Source organism: Aedes albopictus, chromosome 3 (genome assembly GCF_035046485.1).
Source record: "Aedes albopictus strain Foshan chromosome 3, AalbF5, whole genome shotgun sequence".
In the NCBI taxonomy this organism is placed as follows: domain Eukaryota; kingdom Metazoa; phylum Arthropoda; class Insecta; order Diptera; family Culicidae; genus Aedes; species Aedes albopictus.
In genome coordinates, this window is record NC_085138.1 from 289,625,699 (window position 1) to 289,641,029 (window position 15,331).

A 15,331-nucleotide genomic window follows, 5' to 3' on the forward strand; every position below is an offset into this window, starting at 1 on the left:
GGGATAAAATGTCGGAAGAACGTTGCCAAGGTAAGCATTTTGACTATCGTAAAAGTTATTGTTATTGTTCTGTTAATATTATGTCTTAAGACAATCATTTTCAAATAACTTTGTGCTATACCAAAGATCCATTTATCATGAAGACTTTGAAACATATTCCTTTAGAATATCAACGTTAAACAACAGCAGGAATAGGAACAAACACTAGTGTTCATTTATGGTGTCAATTCAATATCAATCATCTCGGCTTCTTGGGCTTGATTGTGATGTCCGGGATAGGGATGCATCGAACGAGTGCTCGTGAAATATCGGACAAGCCGTGTTAAAGTAGAAAGGTTCTGAATTTAATCAGTTCATTTCTGGATGATCTGGGAGTCTCGTGGACAGTTTTATTCCAGTGCTCGATTGGATCAGGAAGGCTAAGATTTTCTAAACGCTTTCTTTTAGCAAAGCCCCATTAGTTGGAATTGAAATACCGCCAGAGATGGTGTCATTGGGCCAGAATTGCATAGTCGATCCCTTTGTAGGCCGTTACAACAATATTTTAGTTCTAAATCAATGTTGAATTCGGTAGATTTGTTCGTTTTTATATTATTTATCATTGTTTGTAATACTATTTAATTTAATTTTGCCAATGGTAAAGCTTTATTGAATTTGGCTTTATTTTACCTCTTCTAGGGGGTGACATTAGGCCAAACACTAAGATTCAAACATACCAATTCAATGTGAGAAATTATCGCATGCAAAGAATTAGCATAAATGATTGAAATACGTAGGTGACAAGTTCAAGTTCATGTTCAACTAATAATATGTTATGTTTTTCTCTTTTATACAGACCTAGCGTACTCATTTGTTTAGGGTGTCCATTATGCGATGCCCCTAATCTCCCAATGCATAAAATAATGTAAATACTCTCAGTTGTTTTAATTCACATTTGCAGGGTTCTCGTACTGATTGCATTACTTTTGTAAGGCCCAATGGCACCCTACCACCATAATGAATTAGGTATTTGTAGGGTAATTCATGTATTGTGGACAGGCTGAGGACAACGTTGAAAACATTGTCCCTTAAATTCCTTAGAAACCCATTGAATATTTACTTATACTTATTACTTTACTTATACGCCTATAATATGACTGTACCCGCAACGGCTTCGTGCCGCGAGCTGATATATGCAGGGATAAAGACGGGGGCCTCTCAACGGACGGACGTGAGGTGATCGAAAGGTGGAAGCAGCACTTCGATCAGCACCTGAACCGCGTGGAGAACGTAGGTAAGGGAGCCCACGGCAGCGGAAGATACGACGACGCCAGTGCAGCGGAGGACGGAAATGAACCAAGTCCCACGCTGAGGGAAGTTAAGGATGCCATTCACCAGCTCAAAACCAACAAAGCAGTTGGTAAGGATGGTCTCGCAGCTGAACTCATCAAGATGGGCCCAGAAAAGTTGGCCACCTGTCTGCATCGGCTGATAGTCATATAAACCATGGTAAACCGAACAGCTATCGGAGGAGTGGAAGGAAGGGGTAATCTGTCCCATTCACAAGAAAGGCGACCGTTTGGAATGCGAGATCTTCAGGGCGATCACTATTTTGAATGCTGCCTACAAAGTGCTATCCCAGATCATCTTCCGTCGTCTGTCAACTAAAACGAATGAGTTCGTGGGAAGTTATCAAGCCGGCTTCATCGACGGCCGGTCGACAACGGATCAGATCTTTACCGTACGTCAAATCCTCTAGAAATGCCGCGAATACCAGGTCCCAACGCATCACCTGTTCATCGACTTCAAAGCGGCATACGACAGTATCGATCGCGCAGAGCTATGGAGAATTATGGACGAGAACAGCTTTCCCGGGAAGCTGACTAGACTGATTAAAGCAACGATGGACGGTGTGCAGAACAGCGTAAGGATTTCGGGTGAACTATCCAGTTCATTCGAATCTCGACGGGGACTACGACAAGGTGATGGACTTTCCTGCCTACTATTCAACATCGCCTTGGAAGGTGTTATGCAACGAGCCGGGCTCAACAGCCGGGGTACGATCTTCACGAAATCCAGCCAATTTGTCTGTTTTGCGGATGACATGGATATTATTGCTAGAACATTTGGAACGGTGGCAGAACAGTACACCCGCCTGAAACGTGAAGCAGCAAAGGTCGGACTGGTGGTGAATGCGGCTAAGACAAAGTACATGCTGATAGGTGGAACTGAGCGAGACAGGACAAGCCTTGGCAGCAATGTTACGATAGACGGGGATACTTTCGAGGTGGTAGAAGAATTCGTCTATCTCGGTTCCTTGCTAACGGCTGACAATAACGTGAGCCGTGAAATACGAAGGCGCATCATCAGTGGAAGTCGTGCCTACTATGGGCTCCAGAAGAAACTGCGGTCAAAAAAGATTCACCCCCGCACCAAATGTACCATGTACAAGACGTTAATAAGACCGGTGGTTCTCTACGGACACGAGACATGGACGATGCTCGAGGAGGACCTGCAAGCACTCGGAGTTTTCGAGCGACGGGTGGTAAGGACGATCTTCGGCGGCGTGCAGGAGAACGCTGTGTGGCGGAGAAGGATGAACCACGAGCTCGCTGAACTTTACGGCGAACCCAGCTTCCAGAAAGTGGCCAAAGCCGGAAGGATACGGTGGGCAGGGCATGTTGCAAGAATGCCGGACAACAACTCTGTAAAGTTGGTGTTTGCTGACCATCCGGTTGGTACAAGAAGGCGTGGAGCGCAGAGATCACGATGGGCGGACCAGGTGGAGCGTGATCTGGCGTGTGTTGGGCGTGACCGACGTTGGAGAGCTGCAGCTGCAAATCGAGTAGTATGGCGGCAAATTGTTGATTCACTTTCTTCGAATTTCGACTGTTGGTGATTATGTTGGAAGGGGGATGGCGTTCAGTCTTTGGAGGAATAACTCAAAAACGGATTTTTAAGCTTTCATCCGACGTTGCGGTCGCTATATTGCGCCTTCTTCTGGGAATTAACTTTGCTCCGTTTTGTCGTCAGTATGAGCCCACTGCATAGGCCACATTTGTCCCAGACGTAACGTATCGTCTGCCGCCGCCGGCGGATGGATGGGATAAAATAGAGAATAAAAGTGGCGCCAAAACGGGCAACTGCATCGCTGTTCTGCGACCCGGATAGTTTTTCGGATATTTTTCGGATATTGGGATAACCATCCGCCGGCGGCGGCAAACGATACGTTACGTCTGGGACAAATGTGGCCTATGCAGTGGGCTCATACTGACGACAAAACGGAGCATAGTTAATTCACAGAAGAAGGCGCAATATAGCGACCGAAAGGTCGGATGAAAGCTTAAAAATCCGTTTTTGAGTTATTCCTCCAAAGACTGAACGCCATCCCCCTTCCAACATTGTTGATTCAGTATTATCATGAATTTGATGTTAACTAAATAAATGAAATGAATGTTCATCCTGGTTGGCACCGAAAAGTGTCAACAAACCCATTCCAGCAAATACTCAGAAGCAGTATCATATTTATCATCTACCCTTCAACTTGGTGAAATAGCCGAGAGGTAAGGGATACGCCTCACAATCAACGGATCAGTGTACGAATCCATGCCAATATTTGACTTATATATGATTCATCAATCGTTCCGGTTCTAGCGATAGCTAGACCCACTTTTAACTTGCGGCGGCTGATTTGCTGCGTAGAACGAATGTAATTTGTACATCATTTTTACGACGCGACTGATGTGCAGCGAAAATGATGTGATATCACATTTTTTTTTTTTGCTGTGTACCCTCTGTCGAGGAGCTTCCGGGGCGGAAGGCAATACTTCGAGCCGCTGCACGACTAGGGGTGGTCTGGGCACCACGCGGGGATCCTTACGTCTTGCCACCTGTACTCAACTTTGCCATCGCACGAGCCCCATGGGACCTCGAATGCCTCGGCCGTCCTATAATACCGGACCGTTTTGACGGACTCGTTTGGGACAATGGCGATCAATGAAAGTGGGACAAACAATGTATTAAGTATAGGAAAACCCGTACGAAGGAGGGAGGGGGGTAGAAAATTCCCTATTTTAGCGTAACGTATTAATGGACGCTCCCTTAGCGTGATTTATTACAGTAAGATCTCCTATAATGTAAACTTAACTTGATGGTTTTGCTTCTGCTTGTTACAGCTTTGCATGAGATGATCGAACAACAAACTAAAGACAATGTGAGAGATGTTATGGAGTGCGAATTTCAGAAGTTTGGTGTTTCACTACCAACTTCTGACGGTTGCCCATGACAACGGTGCCAATATGGTAGCATCCGTACAACTTTTAAAACGTCTAGTCGATTCCAGCGACGATGACCATGGTCCTTCCGTTGGATTGACTGTTCCCAAGGAAAGGGTCATGATAGAGGCCTACTTGAATATCTGTACGAATGAGGATATCGATCATGACCTCAGCGATGATGAGCAATCCTGGATATGTGATGGAGATGATATGATCGCAGACGACTTCGACACTAATCTGGAGAAAGCGGATGGCAAACATCAAAATGTAGACGACAGTAGTGAAATTATTGAAATGGACCTTATTGAAAGCACTAGGTGTGCAGCTCAGACGGCGCAACTAGCCGTGTGGGGCGTACTGGAGCAATAAAAAGGACGTTTGGCCAAAATAAACAAGGTGTGCATCTAAATGCGCCACAAGGAGTTCCAGCAATTATTCCACATCCACAAGTATCCATTGCCACCCAAAGTCAATGAGACTCGTTGAAACGTGTGGTATATCGTCCTGAAATATTTGCTTGATCTGCGAGAAAGTCCTTTCTTGTCAATTTTGGTAAAGACGAACGATTCTCTTGGTAAGTGTTGATTTATTCAATTTTTATCCGCTTAAATACTTCATACATTCTTTTTATATTTTTCAGATTTATCTCACCAGTGGCAGTTCATTGAAAAGTTTTGTGCTGCCATCGAGCCTATGTTTGAACTTACCTTGCAGATCATGTTCCTTTGTCCCAGTTCTATGCGGATTGGCTTGTATGCCAAGCAAAGCTCAACGACATAAAGGAAGCCAACATTTTGGCGGGAAAGCTCCTCAAGTCCATGCAGAACCGGATCAAAAAGCTCAGTTCGACGAAGATATTCAAGGCCGGTTTGCTGTTGGATCCCAGATTTAATTTTGTCGGTTCGAAGAGACTAAGCCCTGCTGACAAAACTGAAGCCCAGGTATGTTTCATATTGAGAAAAAAAATCGAAAAAAGCTTTTCAAAATTCAAGATTGATGTCAACTAAAGAGCAATGCAATTGTATATAACAGTTAGTTCTATAAAAAAAATCATGTTTGAAATAAGTTTCTAGAAAGCGTTTTATGTAAAAATGTAATACTTCCTGGAAAATCTCGCTTGCCGTAGATAGTATGAATGAGGTTGATTTGACGCTCAATGTGCCACATGTCCTGGAGTATGAAACGACCTGCATAAACGATAACCATAAGCAGAGTTGCACTCTGTCACTGTCAATGGTAAGGAAATCGCTGATTTTGATAGGCCGACTGCGATCCAAGTCAGCGTACGCTCTATTGAGTCACCGTCACTTTTCTTGTTCCTGCAGAATTGGACTGACTGTGATGGTGTTGGGATATCACTGATAGGCCTCCTTTAAAATTCGTTTAAAAATCCAAATGAAAATTTACTAAGATGATATTTTTAAATGTGGTACAAAATAACTAGTTTTGAATGTTGGTCACAAAAAAGTTTGAGTTTTGGCGAAAACCACTAAAACATCACATCAGTTGCAATGATTGTGATCTAGAGTGCGGGTCAATGTGAAGTCTATGCCTGTCATTCTCGTTTTGATATTGATTGGTCTGGAGTGATAGTGACGATGGTGCAATATCAGTAGTCACCTGACAAGATTGATATTGCGCAACTTTGACCATAAGACGTGCTTAACGACGCGTAGTGCGTCATCAGCATCATTGAAATCTCACTCGAAATTTCAAAGTGATAAAACTCAGTTACCAAGGCGCAAATTCGGATGAAAATGTATCATCCCATATGCTCACTTGTGGTGAGTGTGATGATACTTTTTCTACTGCGTGGCTGCAAAATTTCCCGTTTTTTATCACTTCAAAAACGCGAGGCAAACAATCATTGAAAATTAAAAAGTCAATGATTCCTATGAAAATTCTGTGATGCACCAAGTCACCTTAAGGCTTTTTACGGCATCATCAGCATCGGCAGCCAGGAGCCCGAATAAAAAATACAGTAGAAAAACCGAATGTTGTATTGTAACAGTACTATTTAGAACCATATTGTTACAATTAACACCACTGTAAAAATAAAAACCCAAATTAATCCACCTAGAGGTGAAAGTGCCTTTCTCGTCGTATATGTTCTCACGATCTTTCCGTTGACGTAAGTCAAAGTGTTCCTGAATCCTGATATTTTTTAGGAAAAGCAAGCATTTTATCAAAGCCATAATTGAATTAACTTAAAACTTATTGATGACACATAGTCCGACGTTGTGTTCAGCGTATAAGCAGAGCTGATTAATATCAGATTTCTCAGTTGACTGCTTGAATACCTTCACTAACACTGGGAGCTGATCAATATCAAGACGATATTAACAAGCTAAGATATAACTTTTTACACATTCACAGATCACTTTGCTGTCTTCGATAAATATTTTTCTGCACATTCTAGTTTATATTTTATTGAAAACAAGAACGTAGCGAGTATAGCGAGACATCTGTTTGTATGTGGGTTTAATATGTCAAGATTTGTTCTCTTACACATATTTACACATATAAATCACTCTTTCATACGACACTTTTTAATTTGGACCCGCTCATTCGAAATTTGTTGAATTAAAAAATGATCAAATGTCACAGTGTAATACACTGTAAATAGGAATGATACGATATTGTGATGTTACTCACATCCGCAGCGGCTCCTCGTGTAGCTGCTACTAACGAAAGTTCTAATTTTGTGCTTTTCGACATCTGATCCGTTTAGTGATCAACCGCAGTGAACCTCGGAAGCCAACAATCGTAAAATGAACAAGCTATCAATTCGTACCACCACAATATTGTATGTTGCTTTCATAACAAAACGCGCTGCCAACTTCCAGTCGCATTTCTGAATCATCGCAACGAATCAAGCACCACCTCTGCTGCTGTTTGTGTTAGTGAGATCGGAGAAACGTCAGACTCCCGCCTGCTGATTGGCTGCGACGACTCTGGCGACGGTTTCATCCGCGACGGATTCAAATCGTCGCGTTCGATAAGGGGGGAAACCGTCAATATCTGTAAGATTTATGTTCAAAAACAAATCATACAATCTAAACAAAACTAAAATAGTTAGTATATCGAATTAAAAGTTTACCCAGGTAATTTGACAGCCTTCATTTCATTTATTAAGTTCACATCAAATTCATGATAATACTGAATCAACAATTTGCCGCCATAATACTCGATTTGCACCCAACTAACAATTGCAAGTCACAAACAAGCAAGCTTGCTGAATTGTTGCTTAATAATAGTTATGATAGCTGAACTAAAATTATGCTCTACACATTACTGTTTAAATGATTTTTCAATTGAGAAAATAGTCAATGTTCGACTTTTCTCATTGGTATCAACAATGATAAATTAAAACACTTTTCAAAAGTTTAACAAGAACTTTATTTGACAAGCATTGATTTCTTTACAGAAGAGTTTAACAAAACATTTGTCTGCATCTTATTAAGCTGATGTATCGATAAGCATACGCTCCTGAACAATATGCTTTTCACTTGTCAAATAAACGCCTTCAGCCCGTCATAGTTTGACTCGGAACTTTGTTCGGATTATGGGATAAATCATGGCTAAAACTGTTTAGACAATCACGTTATAAAACAACCAATATATTTTAAACGAATCACATAAAATAAAACAGAATAACATTGAGTGCCAAGAGACGTAATCAACGTAAAAATGAGGCATTTATTTATTATTATTAGTCTGTAACAAGATATCTTGTAACTTGATTATTATATTTTTTATCTTCCGAAACAGTTCAATTGTACGAGACACTTGGATCGATGCTTTTGACATTTCAGTGCTGTCGTGTTTACTGAATATTGCTCCCACAGTTACCTAGATAACCAAACAGCATTCATAAATCGACACATTTCAAGTATCCATAAATATCCTCATGCACTATTTATTGAACATAATATCAAGATTCCATGACAAAAGCATAAATAAAAAAAATGCTTAACGGATCTTCGACTGAGCATGAGTAGATTACCTGAACAGATGCTGTGAATGCACCATGTCGATGACCATACCGCACCACATATTGTCATACATTTATAAAGGTCGATATTTAATAATAAAAAAAAAACATATTCATTTCGCAATTAGTACCTCTGGAAACAATATCTTCAATAAGTACCAACACTGTTTGGCCGCATTGGATACAAGTTTTCTTACCGTGCGATAAAAATACTGACAACGAAATCAGAGTGGAAAACACGTGTTTTGGGCTGAACAGCTGTTGAAGTATGAGGCGTTGTTCAGTTGATTGCCACGTGCTGTGCTAATTCACCACTGCTGAACACAAGTTCAGGAGTGATCATTATTGAGTCATGGGAAGATTATGTTTTGCTTTGGGTGCTGCATCTCACCATCTCTAGGATGGCGCAGATAGGAAGGCATGCAGCTGGCAATCGACAGGTCTCGAGTTCTAATCCGGATTTAGGTAATTTTATATGTAATTCTTATTTCATAATAGGTGTTCTCAACATGAGAGCAAATAACTACTCTCGTGAGAGTTCAACATTTTTGCATTTTATTTATTTTCAGTCATTTTCGTCAAAGCTTAATAACAACTTTCTTGTACATTTGCAAAACGCTTTGAACAACAAAAAATTTAGTTGGTGCACAACATGATGCTTTATAACTTCTCCAAATTTGTGTGAACAAAACCCGAACATAGGTTGTACGTGAAAATAGTTCAAATGTTATTCAACATTATGCTGAACTAATTCGTCATAATGGTGTCTGTTAAATGAGTGATTGTTAGTTGGGCAGCTGCAGCTCTCCATCCTCGGTCACGCCCAACACTCGCCAGATCACGCTCCACCTGGTCCGCCCATCGTGCTCTCTGCGCTCCACGCCTTCTTGTACCAACCGGATGGTTAGCAAACACCAACTTTGCAGGGTTGTTGTCCGGCATTCTTACAACATGCCCTGCCCACCGTATCCTTCCAGCTTTGGCCACTTTCTGGATACTGTGTTCGCCGTAAAGTGCAGCGAGCTCGTGGTTCATCCTTCTCCGCCACACACCGTTCTCCTGCACACCGCCGAAGATCGTCCTTAGCACCCGTCGCTCGAAAACTCCGAGTGCTTGCAGGTCCTCCTCGAGCATCGTCCATGTCTCGTGTCCGTAGAGGACCACCGGTCTTATTAACGTCTTGTACATGGTACATTTGGTGCGGGGGTGAATCTTTTTTGACCGCAGTTTCTTCTGGAGCCCATAGTAGGCACGACTTCCACTGATGATGCGCCTTCGTATTTCACGGCTCACGTTATTGTCAGCCGTTAGCAAGGAACCGAGGTAGACGAATTCTTCTACCACCTCGAAAGTATCCCCGTCTATCGTAACATTGCTGCCAAGGCTTGTCCTGTCTGGCTCAGTCCCACCTACCAGCATGTACTTTGTCTTAGCCGCATTCACCACCAGTCCGACCTTTGCTGCTTCACGTTTCAGGCGGGTGTACTGTTCTGCCACCGTTCCAAATGTTCTGGCAATAATATCCATGTCATCCGCAAAACAGACAAATTGGCTGGATTTCGTGAAGATCGTACCCCGGCTGTTGAGCCCGGCTCGTCGCATAACACCTTCCAGGGCGATGTTGAATAGTAGGCAGGAAAGTCCATCACCTTGTCGTAGTCCCCGACGAGATTCAAATGAACTGGATAGTTCACCCGAAATCCTTACGCTGTTCTGCACACCGTCCATCGTTGCTCTTATCAGTCTAGTCAGCTTCCCGGGAAAGCTGTTCTCGTCCATGATTTTCCATAGCTCTGTGCGGTCGATACTGTCGTATGCCGCTTTGAAGTCGATGAACAGGTGATGCGTTGGGACCTGGTATTCACGGCATTTCTGGAGGATTTGCCGTACGGTGAAGATCTGGTCCGTTGTCGACCGGCCGTCGATGAAACCGGCTTGGTAACTTCCCACGAACTCATTTACTTTAGGTGAAAGACGACGGAAGATGATCTGGGATAGCACTTTGTAGGCGGCATTCAAAACGGTGATCGCTCGAAAGTTCTCACACATTAACTTGTCGCCTTTCTTGTGGATGGGACAGATTATCCCTTCCTTCCACTCCTCCGGTAGCTGTTCGGTTTCCCAGATCTTGACTACTAACTGGTGCAGACAGGTGGCCAACTTTTCCGGGCCCATCTTGATGAGTTCTGCTGCGATACCGTCCTTACCAGCCGCTTTGTTGTTTTTGAGCTGGTGGATGGCATCCTTAACTTCCCTCAGCGTGGGAGTTGGTTCGTTCCCGTCCTCTGCTGCACCAACATAGTCATTTCCTCCGCTGCCTTGGTCCTCCGTGCCTACATTCTCTTCGCCATTCAGGTGCTCGTCGAAGTGCTGCTTCCACCTTTCGATCACCTCACGTTTGTCCGTCAGGAGGCTCCCTTCCTTATCCCTGCATATTTCGGCTTGCGGCACGTAGCCTTTGCGGGATGCGTTGAGCTTCTGGTAGAACTTGCGTGTTTCCTGTGAACGGCACAGCAGTTCCATTTCCTCGCACTCCGCTTCTTCCAGGCGGCGCTTTTTCTCCCGGAAGAGACGGGTCTGCTGCTTCCGCTTCTGTCTGTATCGCTCCACATTCTGTCGGGTTCCATGCTGCAGCATTACCGCCCGCGCTGCATCCTTCTCCTCCAGAACCGCTCTGCACTCCTCGTCGAACCAATCGTTTCGTCGACTCCGTTCTACGTACCCGATAGTGCTCTCGGCTGCGTTGTTGATGGCTGCTTTCATTGTACTCCAGCAGTCCTCTAGAGGGGCCACATCGAGCACACCCTCGTCCGGCAACGCTGCCTCGAGATTCTGCGCGTATGCGGTGGCGACATCCGGTTGCTTCAGTCGCTCTAGATCGTACCGGGGCGGCCGCCGGTAATGTACGTTGTTAATAACGGAGAGTTTTGGGCGCAGTTTAACCATCACCAGGTAGTGATCGGAGTCGATATTAGCGCCACGATAGGTCCTGACCAGGGTTGTTAACGTTAATCAACGATTAACGCCGTTTCGTTAATTCGTTAACGTTAATTGTAACGATCAACGATTCTTCCGTTGATTTTTTGGAAGCGTTGATCAACGTTAACGTTAACGCGGAGCGTTGATTTAACGTTAACGACTCCGTTAATTTTACGTTAATTGTAGTACACATTTAATGTTGTCAGTGTTTCATCTGCTTGTCTAAGATATCACATAAATCACAGACAAATAGATGTGACACTAACGAAATTTCAATATCATATACCTCATGATCCTGATTACTTAGAGAGTTGGTGTCTTCGGCAAAGTTGTTTGGCTGGTCAAGGACTAACCGATAATATGACTTAAGTTTCAAAATTCCACCGATAGGCGGCGCTAGTGAGCTAACAAATTTTGTTTTTCATATATATCAGGAAAATTTGCAAAAAAATGCAACTAGCGCCGCCTTGCTACAGAAACTTGAACCAAACGGTGATTATTCTGAAAGCCCTTGATCTACCAAACAATATTGCCGAAGACACCATCTTTCTACAAAAACACGATGCTGAGGTATGCGAAATTTAAAATGTGTTTGCTCTCTAGCGCCGCCTAGCGGTGGAATTTTGAATCTTAAGTCTTATTATCGGTTAGTCCTTGACCAGCCAAACAACTTTGCCGAAGACACCAACTCTCTAAGTAATCAGGATTACGAGATAGATGAGATTGAAATTTCGTTAGTGTCACATCTATTTGTCTGTGGTTTATGTGATATCTGAGACAAGCAGATGCAACACTGATAAAAATTTCCATCCCATATATCTCAGAGAGTTGGTTTCTTCGGCAAAGTTGTTCAGCTGGTCAAAGGCTTTCCGAATATGGGCCGTATGATTCGTGATTTCACCGCTAGGCGGCGCTAGAGAGCGTACAAATTTTACATTTAACATATCTCAGCATTCTGATTCTTTAGAAAGATGGTGTCTTCGGCAATTGTTTGGTAGATCAAGGGCTTTCAGAATAATTATCGTAAGGTTCGAGTTTCTGCAGCTAGGCGGCGCTAGTTGCATTTTTTTGCAAATTTTCCTGATTTATATGAAAAACAATTTTTTTTAGCTCACTAGCACCGCCTAGCGGTGGAATTTGGAACCAAAATATCCATCAACTGTAAGTCCTTGACCAGTTGTCTTGTGAGCAACATCAAATTATGCATTCGTTTAGACCAAGCATTTGCTCTCTTGCCCCATTAGCTAACCCAATATTATAAGTGGCAACTCTTTAGGCGACATATTGGTGCTTTGCCTAGTGCGCGAAGAGTTATTAGTCCACTAATATGGGCGCTTTTTCATGGGCGAAGCATTTGAAGCAACCTTGGCCGTTTTAAAAGCATAATTGAAAAGATGGCCGACAAAACAACTAGAACGAATGAATCAGGAAAACAATTGACTCAAAATACATATAACTCCTTTCACATGATTTACAAGAAAGGTAACTTTAACCTAGCTACTTACATCAGCTTCCTTTATTTTTCGCGTTTAGAATTGAACGTCAGCCTTCGGTAAACCAAACTATCTAGGTATGAATGATTTACATTTTGCTGTCCTCTAAACCTGAATGCAGTAGTGGTTTATTCAGGTAACGTTGCTTGAGTTCTTGCTGAGATAACTTTGAAACCGCGTTGACTCGACTTTGCTGAAGTATGACCAAGATCAAATGAATACTAGAAACCAATGGGAAAATTTTTGACATTTGCATGGATGGCTACTGTGATCAACTCAATAGCTACTTAGGATGAGTCACGGTTCATAATTGTTCACAAACAACATGTGGGTAGCCTAAAAACACCGGGGGATAGTCATGGACGAAATTAGAGCGCTTTGGGCACTTCCAGTCCCAAAGACGAGCGCGTTGGGCGTATTGCATAACAAGCGCGCTGAGTTTCACAACTGAAGGTGCATAATGCACCAACACCATTACTTCCCTCCGAAGCATAAACTCACGCTTTGAGTCGGCAAAGCATTTTGCAGGTTCTTGACGTGGACGTTATATGTAAATTCAATTATGACACTGTCAAATGCCGGCGCACAAGCTCCTCAAAAAAAATTGTCTTGCTAGTGAGTAATAAAAAAAAACTTGTCAAACACAAATAATAATCTACCCAAAAATTGAAAAAAAAAAACCACAAGAGTCACACAGATCACAAAGCATATTACATCAATTAACGCCAAAATTAACGGCATTCGTTGACGTTAATTTAACGCATTCCGTTGACGTTAACGTTAACTGGCTAGAAAATCAACGCAACGCCGTTGACGTTGATTCGGATGAAAATTAACGTTAACGGCGTTAATCGTTGATTAACGTTAACAACCCTGGACCTGACGTCGATAATGTCGGAGAAGTGCCGTCCATCAATCAGAACGTGGTCGATTTGCGATTCCGTTTGTTGTGGTGATCTCCAGGTGTAACGATACGGGAGGCTGTGCTGGAAGAAGGTGCTACGAATGGCCATGTTCTTGGAGGCGGCGAAATCGATGAGGCGTAGGCCATTTTCGTTCGTCAGCTGGTGGGCGCTAAACTTTCCAATCGTCGGTCTGAATTCCTCCTCCTGGCCTACCTGAGCGTTTAGATCCCCTATGATGATCTTGACGTCGTGGTTTGGGCAGCGGTCGTACTCGCGTTCGAGCTGCGCGTAAAATGCGTCTTTGTCATCATCAGTGCTTCCGGAGTGAGGGCTGTGCACGTTTATTATGCTAATGTTGAAGAATCGGCCGTTGATCCTCAACCTGCACATTCTTTCGTCGATCGGCCACCAACCGATCACGCGCCTCTGCATGTCGCCCATCACTATAAAAGCTGTTCCCAGCTCACGTGTGTTGCCGCAACTCTGGTAGATGGTATGATTACCTCTAAACTTTCGCACCATAGATCCTGTCCAACACACCTCCTGCAGCGCTACGATTCCGAACCCGCGGTCCTTCAGTATATCGGCGAGTATGCGGGTGCTCCCGATGAAGTTGAGAGATCTGCAGTTCCACGTACCGAGCTTCCAATCGCAAGTCCCTTTTCGTCGCTGTGGTCGTCGCCATTGGTATCGGTTCGCATTCTTCTCTTGTTGATTTTCCGGTGCTAGACAGCCATCATTGTCGAATAAGCGTGGTTTTATGGTACGACACGTATGGGTTTGGTCCAATTTCACATTTAGCACTTTCGGTTCACATTTTACCACTTACCGATTGTCCCTGATGTGGTTTTAGACTAGTTTCATGCAAATTGATGTAATGCATGTATGGATTTGGTTCATTTGTGCCTTTCGTCAGTTCCGGCGAGGCACTCAAATCTGGTTCCTGAACACTACTGGCCTGAGACTATTTTCTTGTTGACCATTCTTCGCGTTATCGAAGAAGCCGTTATTTAATGTGCTGCGTGTATGCGTTTGGTACTTTTCTACATTTGACCACTTCCGTCGGGGCACCTGGAACCGGTTTCGGTTTTCCAAAGTATGGTCTATGATTTTATTTTTCTTGTTAACCGTTTGTCAGCTTACCTCTAAAAAGTCACTGTTCATCAGGATATCGAAAAAGGCACTATTTGATATGCCGCTTGCATGGGTTTAATATACTTTTATATTTTGCTACCTCCGGCGGGACATCTGGAACCGGTTCCGATATGGTTTGAGAATGCTTTCCTGCTTTCTGTTCACCAGGTTATCGAAAAAGCTGCGGTTTGATATGTCGCATGCATGGTTTTGGTTCAATTTTATATTTGGCCACTTCCGACGGGATACCCGGAACCGGTTCCGGGACACAACCGGTTCAGATATGGTCTGAGAATATTATCCTGCTTACTGTTCATCAGGATATCAAAAAAGTCACTATTTGATGTGTCGCATGCATGGGTTTGGTTAACTTTTATACTTGGCCACTTCCGGCGGGACATTTTCAACCGGTTCCGGAACACTACCGGTTCCGATATGGTCGGAGAATGTTTTGCTAACTGTTCATCACGTTATCGAAAAAGCTGCGGTTTGATATGTCGCATGCATGGGTTTAGTTCACTTTTATGTTTGGCTACTTCCGGCGGAACACCCGGAACCGGTTACGGGTCA

At 43.3% G+C, this 15,331-nt stretch overlaps 1 pseudogene; it reads left to right on the plus strand.

Moving 5' to 3' along the window:
• The first annotated feature begins 8 nt into the window (after positions 1 to 8).
• LOC115256144 (uncharacterized) lies at positions 9 to 5,558 on the plus strand (annotated as a pseudogene).
• The last annotated feature ends 9,773 nt before the right edge of the window (positions 5,559 to 15,331 follow it).